The sequence below is a fragment of the Phodopus roborovskii genome, unplaced genomic scaffold (assembly GCF_943737965.1).
Source record: "Phodopus roborovskii unplaced genomic scaffold, PHOROB, whole genome shotgun sequence".
In the NCBI taxonomy this organism is placed as follows: Eukaryota; Metazoa; Chordata; class Mammalia; order Rodentia; family Cricetidae; genus Phodopus; species Phodopus roborovskii.
Genome location: NW_026126517.1, coordinates 8,586,375 through 8,602,295, shown reverse-complemented (window position 1 = coordinate 8,602,295; position 15,921 = coordinate 8,586,375). Strand labels below are relative to the sequence as shown.

At 38.9% G+C, this 15,921-nt stretch overlaps 1 protein-coding gene across 4 annotated transcripts in view; it reads left to right on the top strand.

Moving 5' to 3' along the window:
• The window catches only part of Ntm (neurotrimin), a 956,051-nt gene that overhangs the window by 644,200 nt on the left and 295,930 nt on the right, over positions 1–15,921 (top strand). The window lies entirely within an intron of this gene.

Here is a 15,921-nt window from a genome sequence, read left to right as displayed (position 1 = left end):
ACTATCCATGCTTCTGGATCATTTCCTTCCCCAGGAATCTCTGGCCACCATTCAAATCTTACAGCACCGATTGCTTGGATTTGGATCCAATTCTATTTCCTTTCTCCATGATCTTGGATGAGGGAATTAAATTTTGTGCTTCAGTGAACTCATCTTGGAAAATACAGAAAATATGGGGGACGAGTTCCTAATGTTGAAGATGCAGTAAATTTTAGACCGGATGAGCCTGTATGTAGTAAGGTTGCAGCTGTGTTACCATATTAACTCATCCATGGCAGAGCTGCTGCTTCCTTTTAAAGAGAAATTTGATCTTTGATGGCCTCTCCTTGCTTAGTCTATCAAAGTTCCTGATCAGGTCTCTGGCCTAGAAGATGGTCTTAAGAAGGTACAAGGCAAAAGTAGAATGGAAGTGAAGGAAAACCACATTACCAAATGCCGGAAAACCCTGCCATAGCTCTGTGTGGACCCAACTTGCTAAATTCAGTAATGCCAATATTTCCTGCTTTGCTCTAACATCATCCTGAGTCTAATTGCTGCTTTGTGGGCATCAGGCTCTTCTGAGGACCACGTCAAATACAGATTTCTTCTCCCTAACTCCTGGGGGTTTGATTCCATGTTCCATTTCCCTATTTTCTCTTGATTAGTTTCCGCTGTCATAGGCTAAAACAGAGCTCTTCTAACTTGGGTCTAAGAATTTCACACACACACACACACACACACACAAGAGACACAGACACATGTACTCACTGAGTTAGGGGGAAAGGGTGGTACACAAGTAGGGCTGCGTATTCCCAGGTACCACTGATGCTTCTGGCCTAAGGTCCATACATTGAGAAGCTGGTTTTAAGTTACATTGGTCACTTAAGAACTAAAGGCTTTTCCCAGTCATTCTGTCGCCACATCAGACCATGCCTCCTCACATGTTTGAATCTTCTCAGAGGCCTGAAACCTACCTTAATTGCTTCCTTGGAGTCTGCACAGAGAAATCCCTGAGCTAAGGTTTATTTTTCCTGGTCTTACTACTTACAGAGCTGTTCACAGAGATGCTTCTTGTTCGGAATTTATTTCTCACCCAGCCAGTTTCTTTAACAGCTCAAGATCCTCATGTAACCTTTTTATCTGAAGCCTTTTTTTTTTCTTTTTCTTTTTTGCTCCTGGATGGCCCAAAGCTTGCTGTAGCATCATTCTGTAGGTCTCATAGTTGCCTTAATCAAATATTATCATAACGTATTTGCATATCTATAGCACAATTATATTTTGATTATCCTAGCCCAGTTATACCAAAAGATGCCTTCAATCTAGATATAAATAATTTAGAATGTTTATACCAAGGAGGATTCAGGGGAGGGAAAGGAAGAAAGGAGAAAGTTTTGTGTGTGTGTGTGTGTGTGTGTATTAAATGGAACAGGGAGTGGTTGACTGTGCTAGGTAGTGGTATCTTGACTGCTTGTACTGTTACTTTATACCACAACTTCTCTATTCTAGTCTGAATAAAATTGTCTATATGTATATCCAAAATACAATAAATCTTCAAATCCATTCTTTTAACATTTTTAAACTTGAATTTCTTTTATTAAGTAAAAGCTAAAGGTAGATTCTAGCCTCATTTTCTCCCATGTATTCAAAGTCCTGTATATGGGCATGTTCCTACAGTTCCTCCTTGGAAGACCTCTCCCCCTTATCTAGTTAATTCCCTCACCTGATCATTTATGTCTCATATCTGTATTCTACTTCCCTGGTTTCTCTTGATTAGTATCCTCTGTCACAGATCAACAGGGGTCTCATAACTTGGCTGTAAGGAGTTCACATACACACACAGTGAGATAGAGAGAGAGAAAGGAGGAGAGAGAGGGGGGAGAGAGGGAGAAAGAGAGAGAGAGGGGAGAGGGAAGTACACAATTGCATTGCCTCAATAGAAAAACATCAGCTGGTATATCTGTGGTAGGATTACAATAATTCCAAGTCTGGGAAGTTCATGCTACCTTGTATATTGATTCAGCTTTCACTTGGCTGTAGATAGCAAGATTAAAAGGACTGGTCTCCTTGGGAACTTTTAAGTAATAACATGATAGCTTGTCCTCTGCTGAGCAGCATGGTGAGGTGTCTAAGGCCTGGAACACGGACAGTTTTAATAGTCACATTTACAACGGGTGATAGATGTGAGAGCTCACTCACAGAAATCACTACTGCTTCACCTTCATACTCAGAATGACAATGAGATAGTGGGGACAAGGAGGCTTACCTGTTCTTCTGAATTTGTGGTGAAAATGTATTGCTGATGGGTAGCGATTAGCATAGGGACATTATTAGAGCTGCAGATGACACTATGCAATAGTTTGGGCTTGGTTGGCTATCAGAATGGGGTTAGAAAGGGAGTTTGTTGTTTGTTTCCAGGAGCTATGCCTATAGAGTCTGAGTCTGTACAACTGCAGGTAGAATTCCATTACCTAACTCTAACATCTTGCTGTATGTGGATAACTGGAATTGAGAGAGTGCCAAAGGCCTGAGAGAAAATCTTCTCTTAGACAAGAGGTGTCGTCTGTAAAAACCTTAAGCAGACATTTCCCAGTTTCCGCTTTGTATTGTCACTAACCCAGCTCTTTCCTGGGTGCTGTCAGTGCCTAATATGGAGCCAGGCAGATAAGAACAACCCTGTTAAAGTGTGGAGGAGTTGTCTGTGGATGGAAAGGAAGGGATATGTGGAAGTTATATTGTATATTTGTCATGCATGTTAAATGGGGGGTAATTGTGCATACTATTCCTGACACATAGCAGCAATTCCAAAGAAGTTTCTCTTTTGTACTTTTATATGTTCAGTTCACTGTGCTGTTGGTGTTGCTTTTGTGTTCCTTGTCCTTCCTCTTCTTTGTGAAAGAAGACAGAGATAGCCAGTTCTCAGTCCTCCTAGTTCCTAATTCACTTGCATGGGCCTGCTGCAAATCCCTTAGCATATGCTATGAGCACACCTAGATTTATAAGCTACCTTTCTGTCTCCATCATTTCTTTTTTCCCTAAGGCGGATGTTGCTTATTTCTTAGAGCATCACAAACGACATTAAAACACATCTCAAAGAAAATGAAAGCAGATTTTAACCATAATGGTGTATTTTACTTCATAGTACTCTCCCACATAAACATTGCTGGAGATTGGTGAGACATGTCCCCCATTATTGTAATATCAGGAATAATGCCCCTTCCTTTGGCTTCCTCTGATTAGGCATGCCTTTCTCTTGGGTGCCTCATTCACTTGGCTGATGCCTCTTGACACCTTTTATAATAAGGGTGCTCAGTGTTAGGATGTGTAGGAGTTGACAAAAATCTGCTTCACAATCGCAATCTTTCCACAGCTTGAAAATAACTCTTTCACCCAAGGAGACCTGACACCTGCTTCTCTCAACCCAAAATGGTGAGAAAACTTGAGGAGAGAGAGATGTCCCATTGACTTAACAGACAGCTTGGTTTGTGTGTGCTGCTTGTCCTCTGCTCTATTGCTCTATGTGGAAAAATCTAAAGGCAGAATTTGAGGAAGGAGAAAAATGTTTCAATTGTCCTAACATAGGAAACAGCCCCACAACAAGAAAGGCCGAGAGAAGGTGAAGAGGCAGCTTCCCTTTGAAATAGATGAAAGGTGCTTTTGCAAGGCCATCACAGGACAAAGGCATGTCTTTGTGAGTGGAAACTTTAACAAGGTATATTCTGTTCATTTCTCCTCCTTAGCGATGAAGGCAGCATCCCACAAGGCTGGTTTGGTGAGTACCAATTATGAATTGAGGAGAACTCTGCAGTCGTTTCCAAAAGGGAAAGGGTTGGTGTAATCAGGGATGTACCTAGGAACCTGCAAAGAACCAATAAAGATCAGGTCACCTAGAAGTCCCATATGTGTGCTCTCCAGAGTTCTATGGTCTGAAGCTTTCTGTTCTCTGCTTATGGGTATCCTGTAGAAATCTTTGCTGCTTATTGATTACTTGTGGATCTTTACATGTGTAGTATTTCATGGTGATGAATTGTACTTCTTCCAATATGGGGTTGGTGGTTGCTGCATGACTAGAACTAGTCAGTGACAGGCAAGTAGAAATGACATGTGTGTCGTGGAGGGCTGGGATAAGTCTTTATTTCTGCATGGTACATTTCAAAGTTATGACCATACTGGAAGACTGTCTGCTTTACCAGGAGTAGTAGACACAGAGTACCGCCTGTGTCCTTTGCTTCAACCTATAGAGATAGTTGTCTGTTTCAGCACAGCATATTTGCCTCTGACTACCCTGGGTCTAAGACAAAAAGAATGAGCAGCAGTTGAAGCCTAGCTCCTAAGTGTGGTTCTCTTTTTACTTTTTTTCCTTCCTTTTTGAAGATGAACCTGTAGAAGAGTTCAGGGAAAGAGCAATTAAAGAAAGATGGTCATTCATCCCAGGACCACTTGGCAACTTTGATCCTACTGACAACCTACCACCAGCACAGGATCACTAGGAGAAACAGAGTATAAAACACCCTTTGATGTAAGGACTATTCATACCTGAGTGCTACATCAACAGATTCACAATGTAGGTTTCCAGGTTGATGTTTCTGGGGCTCCTTTTGTTACTCTCTGCTTTGCTTTATTTATGCAAAAGATGCATCCCCAGGGGAAGAATCAAGTCAAATTATAACTGCACTGAGAAGTTTGCTATTTAAGAATGGCTATGGTGAAGTTCTTTGGGAATGGGTAATCATCTACCTGATTTGCATTGGTTTTGTAAACTTTGTGGGTATTTTTGTGTATAACATGTCTTTATGAATCCAGGGCAAATCATAATGCATGACATCAAATATAGAATCAAATGTATAACAGATCTTTATGAATCCAGGGCAAATAATAATACATGGCATTAAATATAGAGTCTGGCAGAATTAAATTTTCATCCTGGGTGAGCTAAAACATACAGTGTGACATAGTAGTAGTACGGAGTCGATGGCATATGAATTTATAACTCAAATAGGTTTCAGGGTGGGGCTAGGGAGATAGTTCGGTCTGTAAGTGCTTGCCATACAAGCATAAAGACCTGTTTTTGATCTTTCGAACCCTTGTTGAAAATGCCAGGCATGGTGGAATTTCATCCCAATGCTGGGGATGCAGAGACAAGTAGATCCCTGAGGTCACTGGTCAGCCAGCCTAGTGGCTTGGCAAGCTTCTGGCTATTGAGAAACCCTGTCTCACAAAAAGTGGTTAGTACCTGAGGAGTGACACCCAAGGTTGTACTCTGTCCTCCACACCCATACTCACTCATGTACAACTGCACACACCTGTGTTACAACACCCACACACTCCCCCACACAAAATGTTTTTGAAATTTATTTTGATTTTAATTTTATGGGTTATTTGTCTGAATATATGACTATGACTTTTGCACAATTTGTGTTCATGACCACTAGAAGCAAGAAGAAAACATTGGATCCTGTGGAACTGGAGAGATTGTTGGCCACTGTCTGTTCTGGCACTGGATCTTCTGGGAGACAACCAGTGCACTTAACATTGGAGTCTTCTCTCCAGAGTCCCCCCAACCCCGCCAGCCAAAAAAAAAAAAAAAAAAAAGAACCAAACATTTTTTAAAGTCTAAAACTTGAATATGGTGCTACAATGGGATACCTGGACAGGGCTTTTTTCATAGAAGGCAGAGAATATGGAGAACAGAGAAACAAATATCTAATTGAACATGCGTAGATTTTAAAGCAGGCTTACTAATTCCAAGAAGAAATCAAGACGAGTATATGTATACTTCTCTTGGGGCCTTCATGAAGAATGAACGCATGAAGTAAGGGACTAGAAAACCAAATATGATTAATTTTCTTTTGCCTCCAATGGCAGGTCTCAAAACAGTGAAAAGCTCATACACTTAGACAGATAGGAGATTCAGCCTTGCCCCTTTACTGAGTATACCACTTTGGGCATAGTTTGTACTTAGTAAACATACTACAAGAATGGTAGTCTTTTAGAGCCTTTGCTTTTTTCCAATATGCTGAAGACTGTGATCCTTCCTTGCGTGGCCATTGTGAGAACCAAAATGTCAAGGACCTAATATCAAAGCTGACCTCAGGTAGAGCTCAGAAAATTAAAGCTATCAATATTGTAGATTTTATTTTTTCTTAGCATCCTGATTTCTACTGTGTGAGTAATCTTGACTCAGTGGTGGCCTTTGGTAGAAAATTGTTGAGAGAGCTAGCCAGCCATCTAGCAATCCAAAGAGAGTGCAGGAGAGTGTTGGTAGCCAGGTGGGGGTACTGAAGAGTGAGAAGCCATTGTCTTTCTTCTGCTATTACAAATGCATACAATGTCCCCCTGAAAATATTCTCAGAATCCACACTGCTCAAAGAGATTAAAACCATTTCGGTGAGTTCATTTTTTTTTTTTTTTTAATCCTTTCTTCCTTGCCAAGTCAGGTAACTCTAACCTTTTGCTTTCAACAATTCAAAGAGCTCTTCTCTTTCTTTCTTGTTTTCCTTTCCTTTTCTTTCTTCCTGTATTTTTTCCGGTTGGTGAAACCCTAGGAGTTTTCTTTTCATTTTAATTAAGAGCGAATGAAGGTAACAAAATGTTTTATAACTGGAGAGAATTCACCAGCGGGGCATCAAGGCACATATCCACATCCTGAAAGAAAGGCTCACAGACACCAAATCAACACAGTGGGGAAGGTATCCTCTACTCCCTCTGCACCCCACTGACTTATTGCCCAGCCCTCCCTCTGCCTGTCAGCCTGGAAGCGTTACCTCTGGCAAAAGTCCCCCTGTCTTTTGTTAAGAAAAGCTTCAGTTGGAAGCTTGTCTTTGTCAAGCATTTTTTAAACACACAGTGTGTTCCCTGAAACTGCTTGAGCCTGCAAGAGTCCTGGAAGTTAATTCTTGCCACCCAGGGAAGTGTCCCAGTTTCCCTCAACTTTCAGTGACCTACTCCTCATTGTATACCTGACTGTCTTTAAGCACAGTTACAGCTTGGGATTGGACCAGCAAATCCCTTAGAGGTTTGTGACATGCATATGCACGTGCTGATGGAAAGCAAGCTTGTGACTAAGAGAAAGCCTGTAGGCAGAAGGAGAACCAAATATCGCTGCAGAGAGTAACATGGCAAAGGACCTCTTTTCAGGACAGATGCTGCTCAGTCTCCTGTGGCTCTGCTCTCCAGATGAGCAGGCCACCACGAGAACAGAACACACTACCCAGTGACATCTTTAGAGCTCCAAATCTGGCTCATTGCCTTCCTGAGCTCTGTTTAGCACTCTGCACTTGGAAGATGGCATTATGAGCTTCCTTCTGAGGGAAGCATGCTTTTATTAAACTCCTGGACCAAATTGCCTCCCTGTTGCCCTCTTTCTTTTTCATGAGACATGATGGGTTATTACAATTGTGATTAAAAAAATCTGTCATCGGTTTGTCTGCCTTTTCAGTTTTGTTGGGAGGCGATCATGACACAGATTCTCAGAGGGACAGGAGAATGGAGAAGACAAAGCTTGTTTTGATGTAAAGGGAACCTTCTGTGTTCACTGCTGACCTCTTGGCCCCTGTAGTTAAGGGCCATTACCAAGCTGGCTAATTTTGCATGGCAGGAGTGAAGGAAGGGGATGGACTAACATTAAAGCAGAGACTAGACAATGGAGGCTAATGCAGCTCATTCTAGGAGTTTCAGACAATCCAAATGCTGATTCTCACCAGGGCTGTTCCAATTCATCCAATCAGCTTTTGGTTCTAACAATTCTCTTTATACATACCATCTATTTGGATATAAATATTTCACAAACAACTACTTTCCCCCATATAACATGGAGAACATAAAACCGAATCTTGGAAACTCTGTCCATGTGAGATGCAGCTGCAGCCCCAATTCAAGTTCCCATTGGTTCCATTGATGTCAACAGCAAACAAAGTTAAAGAGCCTGTGTCTGGGATGGGATGATCCTGTAAGTAGATGCTGAACTGTAGGGATGATAGATGGATGTGTCTATAGGTCAGTTCTCTTCCGGCTTTCTGACTGCTCTCTATAGTGCATCCTAACTCACTTGTCCCATGGAGGAGCTTCCTCACAGTGTCCCTAGTCCATGCTCTGCGCTCTGATGTCTCTTCTTGAGCAACATGAGTGATTTTTCTCTACAGTAGACATCCCTGTCTTGTCCCATTTTTTTTTATTAAGTAACACATTTCTACTTAATCAGGTATCTTTCACTGAATTCCCAGATGCCTTCCTGGCTCCTGTAAGTTTTGACTGTTTACCATGGGTAGGTCTTTTGCATTTCCCCCCATGTAGGGAAGCTGCCAATATCTTTCTAGGACTGGTTTCCTTCCCTCATGTTTGCTTATCACAATGGGATAACTTTTTAATGAATACTTGTATGTCATCTCTTTTAAGAAATGCCAAATATCAGTTGCTTGTTCATAGATGTTGGGAGTCTTAGTCTTATCTCCTGAGCAAGACACTTGGACTTCCCCTGATCTCAGTGACTTGTCCATGTGTATGGTCACTAGGCTTCCTTGATCTTAGTTCGATCATAGGAAATTATCTGATATTTATAGATCTTACAATGCAAACTCTCTAGTGCTGAGTGGTTGGGATATGTGTTTTGTCATAATTCTCAACAAGCCTGAAACCATGTCTTACATTATTGATCCGTAAAACTGGTCTCATAAATATGTTATTGAATAAAATAACCTGTAATACAAACTCTATAATGATACAATATGATACAAAAAGACAAAAGAAAGATGGGAAACCCCCTGATAACCATTGCTGCACTGCTTCCTATATTTATCTTGAAGTACAAATAAGTGGTGTTTAGTACTTCATTCTCTATTTGAAATCTTCTTAAGGCGTACAGAGCTCCGGGGAGAAAGTATTGCTATTACTTTTCCTGTTTGCTATAAAATAAAACTTGGAGATAAATATTAAAAATACAAACCTGAGATAATCTCAGGCGACTGCAACACACACTACCACCATCCACTTCCTGGCTAGAAAAGACCACAAAACCCCTTGGGCTGGCTCTCTCTCTTCCAAGGTCTTTCTTTCTCTAGTCCTGAGTCAGTCAGGGACCTTCATAATCCATTCAGACCAGCTGAATGTGAACCCTGCCTCTTGAACCAAATGTTCTGGTCCATTGGACATTGGATCACAACATGGACAAAATTTCTGTGACAAGAAAGGAGTCCTGTGTCTCTGCTAAGAGGCACAAATCAGCTGACGGCAGAGGCACCAATTAAGCCAATGAGCACCACAAATTGCATGAGTGGCTGCTAAAAATTTGTTGTATGGTTTCCCCAGAGAGACTGTTTATATCTAATATGCTCATTTTATCTTGGAACAAAGGAGCACATGCCCTTTTGAGTCATATTTTGATACCCATTGTGTGACTGAGCTTTATGAGTACTATTCCAAGTTAATTACCATAACATGAATTAGACACTATAGTGCATGACTTAAAGGTGGGAAACCTAACATTCAGCAATTCTGCATGTTATTAAGTTGACCAAGATCACTATGAGTGGTAGAGGGGCTGATTATAGAGCTTATGGTATTTCTAGTATACATCATGTGGTTTTAAATACTTCTCCTGCTTCTGCCTTTGAGCTTGCTCATCAACATACCTTCTATATCTCTGAGTGTGTCTGTCTTTGTCCTCAAGCCTATATCCTCCCATCAATTTGGAAGCAATAAAGTTTTCTGTGGATTCTCTCAATATCATAGATTTATCTCAAACTCAGGAATGTAGTTAATTACTTTCACCCGTGTAATATAGTCAATTATGTGCCAATTCCATCTTCTTCTTTCATAAGAAGCTCCCTGAAGGCAGAATTAAGGCCTTTGTATTTACTTATATCCTTTAAGAATGACTGGAACAGTGAATGCATGGTATGGTCCCTCTATACTGCTGTGGGAGAGGCAGTCAGGAAGAAAGGAGTGGGAGAGAAAGGAAGAAAAAAAGAATTAAAAAACAATAGAAGACAGTATATAATTAAGTGCTAAATTGTGTGGTTCAGACTAATTATAAAACCTTTTAAAAGAAATGCAATTTTATTACTTTCAAGAACATAAAGCTAAGTTAATTAATGGCTAACAATATGTTGTCAAGTAGCTGTCTTGTCATTCCCACTGTAATTAATCAACACTTTTTTCATACATGCAAAAATGGACCTAAGCCCAGCCTATCTCCAGATTACCGAAGTTTTTTAATAAGCATAATCTGAAATAATGAAGTACTCTATATACAGGGTTAGATGGAAATCTGAAGGTGAAAGCACATAGAAGAAAGGCACAGGGCATAGCTAAGCATTCTTTCCTTTTTAATGAGCTCTAACAAGGCTTCCACACAGGTCGACACCAGTAGAGGTTCACATTTCTTAAGCTGACAGCACCTTTGCCTAGAAAACTATGTTTCTTTTTTCTTTTGCTTGAGTGATTCATTCATTCATTCATTCATTCATTCATTCATTCATTCATTCAAAAGGAGGACTTGAAGTGTCTATGTTAGAATACCAAAATGATGCAGTAGTAAGTTGAAGCCAGAAGTGGAGGGTAAAAAGGAAGAAGGAGCAGGCACTTGCAAGTATCTGGTTAGGGCTTCTCTGCAGTCCGGAGAGGGGACAGGAGAGAGGACTGCAAAAGGCTCTCAGACTTCCTGCTTGTCTAGCTCCTTGGAAAGAACTAGAGAACACACATTAGAGTTTGAGGTGGGGATTGCTGCATTTGGGGTGTGCATGACACATGTAATTACTGATTTAGACAGTAATTGACCTATGGAGGTGAAGCTCAAGGTTAGAGATCATATAGTTAACTAATGTTGGGGACACTGGCAAAAAAAGAGGCATTTTAAAGAAGAGGGGCATAAAGTCAGTATAGAATTAGACACATAAAACTTTTAAGGTCAAAAATCAGTCAAGTTTGTCTAACAAGTCATTTTAAGAGATTGTAATAGTGAGGCCAGAGAAACTCATGGCGAATGCCAGTAAGGAACGGGAAGGAAGGCTTGTGAAGCAGGGTCTGTGAAATAAGGGCTGAGAGGGGTCTATGAGCTGTGCATGCAGGCTTTTACTGACAGTGGCAGGCTGACCATTCTGCAGAAAAGGCTATCTATGTGGAGCTGTTTATAGGTGGGAAATGAGGCAACCATGCCTATTATTGACCGTCCTTTAATGTAAGTCAGAAAAAGATTTAGTTAGTAGGAAATTTTGAGAACAAGGAATGCTATCAAGGAATCAGTGGGACACAGAAAGATGGTAGTAAGCTTAGTCTTGATCAGGGAGGGCACCATCTTCCCACTGGGAGAACAATGGGGTACACATGAATGTTTATGGCTCCAAGATAATCGACTGAAGGAACCTTTCATTTTTTAATGGTTTGGTGAAGGCATCATTTATATATACCTTAACACTTATCACCTTGAAGTGTATAATGTAGTGATTTTTGTTTTTAAAAAGTAAACTCCTATAGTTGAGTAACCATCAACACACTCCATTTGGAGACATGATCATCACTTCAGAAAATTTCCACACGCCTATATTACCTCCATTTCTCATCCCAGACTGGGGCAACCACTAATCTGCTTTTCTGTCTATAAATTTTCCTTTTCAAGAATCTTATTTAATTGTAATTATACAAGGTGCAGGTTTTGTGGGTGAATTTTTTCATCATGCTTTTAAATATTTTATCCATGTGTTAGCATGTGTGCATAATTCAATCTTTTCATTGAGCAGCAGTGTTCTATTACAAAGATGCAACACCTTTAAAATTAATTTACATATATATATATATATATATATATACATACATATAGATAGACAGATAGATAGATAGATAGATATAGTTTTTGGATATAGGCTAGTATGAGAAACACTACTATAAACTTATCTATATGAAAATTTATGTTTGCATTTCCTTTTGAACAGTCCTAGGAGTAGACTTCCTGGGTCGCATGTCAATTTATTTAAAACTTTGATAAAACCTGCCAACTGTTTTCCTAAAGTGGCTGCAACAGTTCACATTTCCTCTGGCAGCTGACAAGTAGCCTGCTTTCTCTAAGTCCTTGCCAACACTTGCTAGGGTCGGGAGTTTTGCTTGTAGCCTTTCTAGTAGTGAGGTTGTAAGTTTATCTTCTTGTGGCTTCCTTTTGCAGTTTCTTACTGACTAATGACATTGGGTGCCTTTCTTCATGCTTATTACTATTCATATATCTTTGTGCTTGAGGAGTCTGTTCAACACTTTTGTCAGTTTCATAATTGAATTGCTTGTTTTCCTCAGTTGTAAGAATTATTTATATTTTCTTGGTACAAGGCTTTTATTAGACACATGATTTACAAGTATTTTCTCCAGTATGTGGCATGTCTTTTCATTGCCTTAATGATGATTTTGAGTCAAAAAGTTTTCAAATTTGATGAAGCCCAATTTATCACATTTTTATTAAGTCTTTTTTTTTTTTAACCTAAGAACATTTTACCCAATGAAGGAACATGAGTTTCTCCTAGAAAGAGCCTCATGTTAATGTCTATGCATAGACCTGTTGATTTGAGTTGGAGATCAAGGGCCATTTTTACCCACGTGGATATTCAACTGCTCCTGACCAATGCTTTGAAAACATGTTTCATTCTTGGGATGTCAGTGAAAACTCAGTTGGCCTCAAATGGGAATGATGGCTCTTCATTTGTTCCTGTAAATAGAATTTCTATCAGGAAAGCCAGTTCTGTTCCACTAATCTAAATGCCTGTCATTGTACACATACATTCCTCATTGCTATAACCTTGTGGAAGATTTGAAATCAGGTAATATTGTCTTCTGACATTAATCTTCTCTGAAATTGTTTTGGCTTTTCTACATCCTTTGCATTTTCATAAGTAGTTTAGCAACAGATTGTCAATTTATACCACCCTGCTGAGATTTTAATGGAGATCTCATTTTAATTTATAGATCAATTTGGGGGAAACTGCCATCTTGACACTACTGAGGGTTCAGATCCATGAACATGGAATGCCTCTCCATTTATTTAGACAGGTTTTAATTTCACTCCACACTGTTATATGGATTTCAGTGTAGACATTTATTATTAAGTATTTAATTCTTTTTGATGCTTTTGTGAATGGAGTTGTTAGCACAGTTTCAGGGTTGTTGGTTTAGGAAATATAATTGCCCTTTGTGTACTGATGCTATTTCCTGCAACTTGCTGAACTGGTTTAGTTTTAATCATGTGGGGATTTTCATCACTCAGGCTGTGTTGGCTGAAATAAAGTTTCATTTCTATCTTAATGTTAACTTCCTTTTCCTTTCCTACTGTTTCCATCTCTATTTTTGTTGGTTTTGTTGCAAAAGATAGAAGCACTAATTTCACATTGAATAGAAGAGCCAACAATGAGCATTCTACTCCCAGTGTGAAAATATTCAGATTTTTAACATATTTGTAGAATGCTAACTGTGGGTAGCTTTATACATAACTGTTGTAAAGTTAAGGATGATTCAGACCCTCCTGCTTGGGAATTTTTATTATGAATGAGTGTAAAAGTTTGGTAAATGTTTTCCTTAATCTATTAAAATGGACATGCAGCTTTGTTTTAATTCTAGTTTATGTCATATATGGTTCATTCTCAGACACTGAATCAAGTTATTCATCTGTGATATGTCCCCTTGAGTAATGGTGTATAGTACTCCTTACATATTCCTAGGTTCCATTTATTAATATTTTATCAAAGCATGCTGCATCTATATTCATGAATGATATTAATATGTACCTTGTTTTCTTTACACCATCTTTGTCTTCATATATGGTAAGATTGAACCTTTAGAATAAGCCTCACCCATACATGGTAAAGGAATTCATGCAGGATTGATGTTTTGTGTTTTTCTATTTGACAAAGTTTTATGAAGGCTCATGGAGCTGGCTTTTCCTGGCAATGGTTAATGGTGAATATAAATACTGGGTTCTATCTTATTCAGATGTTGTACTTGTTTCTGTGTCAGTTTCAGTAATTTCTGACATTTGTGTAATTTGTCCCTTTCATCCACATTGTCTAATTTGTTGGTGTAAGTTGTTAATAAGATTTCCATGTAGACCATATATACTCTGAAAGTGTTAGGGCTTGCAACAGCAGGTCTCCACTGCTCTACAACTCCAACAATTTTCTTCTCCTTTTCTCAGTTACTCTAATTAAATGTTTGTTAACTTTGTTGATCTTTTAAGAATGAATTTAGCTCACTTAACTTTCTGTAATATCTTATTCCACTTCATTATTTCATATTACTCATTATCACCTCTAATCCCCTAATTTGATTTGATTTTCTCTACTTTTACAGTTTCTTAAGGTGGCTTATTAAGCTACCAACTAAGACCTTTTATCATTTCTAACATAAATGTTTACAACTATGCATGTCTTTTGCTGCATCCCACAATTCTGATCTATTGAGATTTGGTTTCTATTCAGCAAAACATGTTTTTTTGTTTATTTTTGACTCATAACAATAATCATATTCTTTAAAATCTGAGTTTATAGTTTTCTGCCTGATTTTTAATTTAATTGTAATTTAATACCATGGTTTCCAAGATTTTTATTATTATAATATTCTTTATGTTTTATAATTTATAATGGAAATTCACTTTAGTCCACAGTCTGAAAATTTTTCTCTTAATTGTCGTGTTTATTTTATACATATTAGCAGCCCTTCTATTCGTGATTGGATTTCCATTTTATGTTTTGATATTTTTGGTGTGGTGTGTGTGTGTGTGTGTGTGTGTGTGTGAGAGAGAGAGAGAGAGAGAGAGAAATGCTTTTTTAACTGTCTCTTTGTCATTTATATTGGCTACTTTTGCATTAGTTATATTTTCATACCACTCCACTTTTTAAAAGAGTCATCTCATTCTCTCTCTCTCTCTCTCTCTCTCTCTCTCTCTCTCTCTCTCTCTCTCTCTGTGTGTGTGTGTGTGTGTGTGTGTGTGTGTGTGTTAAGGGGATTGCCAGTATCAGAGATTTCACTGTAGCCAAAAGGGGGCATTGAATCTTTTGGAGTTGGAGTTACAGATGTGTGTGAACTGCTTAATGTGAGTGCTTGGATGGATCTAAATTCTGACCCTCTGCTAGAACAGTTAGTGCTCTTAATGGCTTAGCTGTCTCTCCAACTCTAATTTCAAACTTTATATTGACATTTTACTTTTATGTTTGAGAAATTATTTTAGTATTCTCTCTGGTGATTATAATTGCTCATTTTAGCCTCTCAAAACTGATTTAGTTATTAATATCAACCAAATTGTGGTAAAATGTAGTCTCCAACATATTTCTTTTTTTATCCTATTTCTTGCAGATGTGTTACATCTGTACAGATGATAAATACAGGAATGCAATAGTTTAAGTCTTGCTCATAGAATTTTGTTCAAAGGTGGTGTGATAAGGAGAGGCTAGTTGAGTTTTATGTGAACCTCCACATTGCCATTTATTTATTTATTTTTTTCTTTTGAATTTGGGTCAGCATCTGGCTGTGTCACATCTTCCTGGTAGACTTTCAAGAGTAATTAATTGCAAGATAGGAAGATAGGTCAATCCACAGTGCATTGTCTGGGACAGATTGTGTGTTACCTGCACATTAGAAGAGAAATTCTTTTACACAATAGTCTTGTTCCTGCCACCATATTTGAATATGTCACCCTAGTTCCTTGGCCTCTGTTATTTCAGGGAAAAAGACACATTATTGGGTACTTAAATACTGGTTCCACTGTAAGAGTTCCCATAGACTGCCCAGGCCTCCTAACTGGCACCCACATTCAGAGGGCTTAGTGCCCCAGCTTTACGACTGTGGTATGTGTGCTCTTACTTGGTCAGGTCTGCTGTTTCTGTGGGTTTCTCCAGCACTGTCTTGACCATTTTGCTATTTACTCCTCTCTCTCTTCAACTGGATTCCAAGAGTTAGGCTCAGTGCTTAGTTGTGATTCTC